The sequence below is a fragment of the Capsicum annuum genome, chromosome 12 (assembly GCF_002878395.1).
Source record: "Capsicum annuum cultivar UCD-10X-F1 chromosome 12, UCD10Xv1.1, whole genome shotgun sequence".
Taxonomy (NCBI): domain Eukaryota; kingdom Viridiplantae; phylum Streptophyta; class Magnoliopsida; order Solanales; family Solanaceae; genus Capsicum; species Capsicum annuum.
Genome location: NC_061122.1, coordinates 115,381,338 through 115,387,717, shown reverse-complemented (window position 1 = coordinate 115,387,717; position 6,380 = coordinate 115,381,338).

The window sequence follows — 6,380 nt, the reverse complement described above, 5'->3', positions numbered from 1 at the left end:
CAGAATCCCTATTATTCCAAGATCTACTTTGTTTGGTCATCCGATCAAGAATCTCTGAGGCCTCTAGGAAAATAAGGTAAAAAAACAAGCAGCATTATCCATGACTGGATTCATAATAGAATTCAAAGACCTATAAAGAGTATCCATCAGATGAATATCCATCATATTATGGTTCAAGCATTACATTAGCTTCTTTTTCAACCTTCCCCAGGTCTCATGAAGAGCTTCAGTGGGAAACTATTAGAAGTTACTAATTTCATCCCTCAACTGTACCCTTCTAGAGAGTAGAAAGAACCTTTCTAGGAAAGCCTCTTTTAACTGCCTCCAATTGGTTATAGAGTCAGGAGTCAGTTCGTTCAACCATAGTGTCCCCTCCCCAGATAGAGACAAGGGAAACAAATGCAGATGAATAGCATTTTGACCCAATTCCTGGATTATCAAAAGATTTGCAAATGGTGATAAAATTTACCAAATGCATGTTTGGATCATCTCTAGGAAGACCACCGAACAACCTCCAAGATGAAGGAGCTGAATCATCATACTGGTAATATTAAATTTAGCTCCTGGTGCTAGAGGTAGAGGAATGACATCTCCAGTTGCACCTACTCTATTCATTCCATCTTTGTCATCGTTCAGATCAAACTGCACTGGTTGACACTCTTACCTTGCCCTAAAGGGGCAATTTCTATTGACATTCCAATTCACTGGTGCAGCCATATTTTCTGCATGCCTTGGATTAATACGATCTAACAAGTTGTCATCCCCCAAATCATCATCATCAGGATTAGGATGACGTGCCTGATGACCATCATTCTGCTGATTTAGTTGAGCTCTAGTAAAACCGGTGTAATTTAGGAGTCATTGCCGAGGAATACTGTGCTCACTAAGTGTTGTGGTTGTTATTATACTATTGATTGAAGGCTCCAAAATAGAGAGAGATTTTTAACTTATCAATTATGTTTAAATGGTTGTCACAGAGATTAATCCAAATATTGATTGTATTGCAAATAGTAATTCAACAAGAGTAGTTAAACTAGAGCTATGGTCACCAAGATGCTTAAGAAGCTAGGATTGTGAACTATTTTGGATTCCCAAAGAATAATTTCAATTGTAAGATAAATTGAATTCTATGATTTATCCATTAGTTTCTCAACCCAAAATGGGTAAGTTATCCCTTAATTCTTTCAAACGCAAGGAACAAGCTATTTATTCAATTACATTCTCACATGGATTGATCCGGTTAAGGCATCTACCCTCTATCCAAAGATTAAAGTCTTTAGATCTGTGTAAACCCTTTCTTTTCCCAACAAAAACTTTTGTATTTAAACAAGTGGTGTTCTTGGGCTCACTTTTCAAGTTTACAACCAAGAAAAGTCATAAAATGAAGCAGGGTTTACGCAATATAAATTGAACAAGGGATCCTACTAGATTCACAACCCCAATTGAGCTATTCACATAAAGGCTCTCATAACCCTATTTATGGAAGGTTAGAACACATTTCCACCATACAAAGAGAAGAAGAAATTGTGTTATTCATGAATCAATTCAAAATTTACTTACAAAAGTCACAATTGTTGTTCCTCAATCTTTAATAGAAATTATAATAATCAGATCTTGATCCCCCAATTGTAGAATAGAATCTTAAAGCAAAACAATGTAACAAAATGTTTCAAGTTTTGGAAACCCCAATAATTTATAAAATATGGAAAAAGCTCCAGAATAAAACCTAAAACTAGGTATTTATATGTTCCCCCATAAAATGAATTTAATATTCAAATAACATAAAATCTGCATCCAAAGTGACGGTCAAAGTGGTGGTTCGTCACAACACTAAGGGTCCATCATTTGGTCCGTAGCAGCTGATCTTGTATGGTCACTTTCTGGTTAAGACAGATGGCTCATATGGTGGTATTTTGCAAGACAGGCGGTCCACCATCTTGACCATCACTGGTGGTGCTAGAGAGTTAGGTTCTGGATAATCCTGGCGGCTGGAGTGGTGGTTTTTCGAAAGATCGATGGTCCACCAAGTTGGCCATCACTGAGCCTTCCAAAATGCCTGGTTTTATTTATTTCTAAAGGCCAATCATTAGAGCATTTCATCAAACACTTGGGAATTTGGACATGAACATAGTAATGTCTTAAACACAGGAGTATTTCATGGTTACATGACTAAGATCATGAATCGGGGAATTTACATGAAATTTGTTTGGAATAGGACATGGGAGTTTCATCAAAATATGTAAAGATCATAGCTTGAACATAGGAATTCCTTAAACACGAGGAAACAACAGAGTTACATAGAAAAATTCATAACTTGGGGATTCATATTGAAATTCATTGAACATGATATGGGAATTTCTTTAAACATATTGAAAGCATGTATTTAAAATATGGAAATGTTGCTAAATATCATGAATTTAGGATCTATCGTAGAATTTACTTGAATGAAGCATGGGAAACTCAAATTCATAGCATGGAGAATTCAAAATCTTGCATGGAATTACATATGGGAAGCATTGAATTAAAACCACCATGAAAACCTAAAATTCAATATTTCTTGAACATCTAAAATAACATAATGATTTAAAAATTCATTCTTTAATTAAAAGAAAAGGGTTTTAGTATCCTTGGGTGAAAGGGGACCCATGGATGAACTTTCACATACCTTAAAGCTTTAAATCTAAAAGAAGAAACAAAATCTTCAAAGTTTTCTTGAATTAGGAAACTTTGATTCTTGATTGTTCTTGAAAAGGAGGTAATGGAATGGATGATCTTGAAGGGGATTGATTAGGTCTTGTTCTTGAGAGTAAAATAAGATCATGAGGGCAAATAATTCCCTAATAGATGCTTAAAATCATGTTTTTATGACATGGGTTGAGGTGGGAAAAAACCCTATTTCCCCTCCATCATTTAAACCAAAAAATCGTGACACGAATAGTGGTTTGAAGGCGCACCGCAATTTTGTGTAATCACAGTGGCTTACTGCCTCACACGAACAATGCCATAAATTTTTACTCGGGTATCGAATGAAGGCAAAATTGGTATCGCTGGAAAGATAATTCAATTATATACAATTTGGTGGGTCTTGAGATGAAAAATTTTAGATACATCAAAATTTATACACTTTCAAAGTTGACCTTCGTAGAATTGGAAACCAAACTTTGGATGAATCAAAGGATCTTAGCTCAACTTGGCTCTAAGTGATTTCTATGAACATTCTTCCCTTAATAATCACATCATAAACTAGTATAAAGATCATGAGACATACATTCTAATTATGAATAAAGAACATGAAAAATACACCTTCACCGCTATGCGGCAATTGTGACACCACTATAGCACCGTGATGCGCAACAATCGCGATGAGCTACTATTTTGGAAATCGAAATATGGCCCAAACATCATCCAATAAATCCAAAACTTACCTGAGACATGCTACTTACACCACTAAACCTGAATCAACTTAAAAACTTATGTCTTGGGGTCAGGAAGGTCACTTTAAAAATCATCAAAGTTAAGAGGTCAAAACTTAAGCTAAGTCCCCAACACAGCTAAATTTTAAGGATTTTAGCCTCTTATGCAAGCACTAGGAGATGAACTTAACTAAGAAAAGTACCAGATATTACAAATACTTAAGGAAGAATTCTGTTATAGAACTAGTGTGGGTTGATAAACCTCTAAGACATGACTTAGTGACTTAGCTTATTCCCAGTTAGAAGTTAGAATTTATGAGGAGTTTGGGTTATTATAAGTAGAACTTTACCCACCTTAAGTTTGGATTTGTAGTTACATTAGTGACCTAGATACTTGTTAAACGTATAGAATATTCCTTTGGAAATATGATAGATAACTGGTTAATTCATGATGTTGGTGTTGGAAATGATGTTCATGATGGGTTGATAGATTATTGATAATGCTTGGATAGTAACGAAATATCTTAAAGATATATCCCATGACTATGATATCACTCAAACCATTGACTAAATTACCATGTGAGTCTTGGATTATGTTATTACTCATATTATGTTCATACCTAGTGACTAAACTAATGTTGTGCTAAAAATCCTCTTTTACTAATATTATGAATCATGTTAATAAAGAGGGGATCTCAAAGATATAACTATTACTTTGTATTTGAAATGCTAATGAATATGTTAAGACCGATAATATATTGAGTTTTCATACCATTTCAATATACTTGTTCATGAACCTATTGATATATTGTGTTGATAATGAATGATGAGGTCCGATGGTATGTCCTTCCTTATTTCTCCCACACTCTATCCCTCATGGGACTTGTATTATTGAGTGGATTACTTATATATGTATTGACGTTATGATGATGTCTGGTAAGTCCAGAGGATATGTTGATGTTATGATGATGCTTGATAAGTTCAGCGAATATATTAATGTTATAATGATGTCCAGTAATTTCGTAGAATACATTGATGATAAAATGATGTTCGGTAAGTTCAGAGTATATATTGATGATATAATGATGCCCGATAAGTCTGAAGGATATATTTATGATATAATGATGCCCAGTAAGGCTGGAGGATATATTGATGATATGATGATGCCCCATAGGTTCGGAGGATATAATGATGTTATGTATGGTAAGCATGTATATATATATATGTTTATGTTTGATTATGCCTTTATATGATTACATTCATATGTTCTTTGGAGGTATGATCTTATTCTTGGGATGTCGGTTATAATTCTTTGATACAAATCACTTATTAAATGGTTTAGTTCTTTCAAGTGTAAAATATTTGAGTAGAAGTAGTATATGCCTAATAGGTATTATGTTAAGTTGGTAACCGATATATTGTGTGGCATTTTAGGATTCACCTAGTGAGTATATATAGAATTGGATAAATGGATTAACTAACTGATATTTCCTATTGGAATGAGTTATGTTGTAACTCATTGTCTACTTAGTGATTATTTTTCTTGATGCCTAAAAGTCTACAGTTCTAGTTGATGAACCTCATTTAATTGAAAAGTGGTAACTAGTAATTGTGGTTGTTATATGGTTAATGATGATAATAGGTTAGAATTGGTGATGATTAATGATATTGATAAATAAGATATGATGTTGATTAGATACTAATAACGGATTTGTATATTAATAATGCTAGATAATAAAAAAAGTTAACGATTAGATAGGTAAGTGTTTGAATGATGATTACTGGTCTTTTACTTGTAAGTGACTAGTGCAATTATGATGAAAATAATTATTCTTTGGTTAAATGGCGTCTATGGTCAAGTAGTACACCTCGACTAGATGTTGGATGTTGGTTGTTCAATGAATAATTGTTAGTTTTTATCCCGTGAATAAGAATTATGTGAAGAATCGATTAGGCTAATAATTTGAGGTCATTGTTGACTAGCAAATTAGTGGTTAATTAATAATCATTGGTTAGTGTCATGACCCAAACCGGGGCCCTGTCCATGAAGGACATCCCGAACCATGAAGGCCCAGACGTCCTACTCTATATGGTAATCATGCAAAACATTCATATAATAAAAGAAAATGCGGAAATATAATTTAATATGAAAACATGGTCAACACTCTTAGTTTATTTTAAAAATAAGGAGTGAAATCCAAAATCAACTAAACAACATCTGGAATAGTCTACGAAATCTCTACTACATAATCAAGTGACAATTGTCTGAAAATTGGGACAAGGCCCCCAATAGACCAAAACAAATGGAATAACATAATATAAAATAAATAGGCCTTCTAGAACAAAGAAGGCTCACCACTGCACAGATGACTTCTTTCTAAAATACTCTACTGCTTAGCTAGACCCCTAGATTGAGCCTCCAAACCTGAGAGGTAGGGGTCAATACAAATATACTGGTACGCAGAGCAAATCCAAAATAATAATTTATATTCAATATATATGGGAGAAATTTAAAATAGTTCATAAACAAATCGTATAGTAAGAAATCACATGGGCATTTTAAAAGACTTTGTAAAATCATATGAACTGTGTGACACTCTTTGTTTTACTTCTGCGCTAGGTGGTACACCCTATAACTCTAAAATTTTGTGGGCTATATGGAATTGGCCATTAACTCGGCAGCCAATCCCCCAACCCAAGTGTGCCGCAAGGGTCGGAGTCTCTGAAACTACTATGCCACACGGTCGTCGCCAGCATATAATAATAATCTACCCGTATCGGCAATTATAATTTTAGGCTAAGAGTAACTTGAACTCAAGCCTTCTTCGGGTAACCACCTAACCCTCTTTATGCCCATTTTTAACTCTTTAAAACATGCATTCTTTGTGAATATACTATGAAAACATACTCTATTATGAAATAAATACTTATGGTATTGTCATACCATTAACAAGTCACATCTTTGAG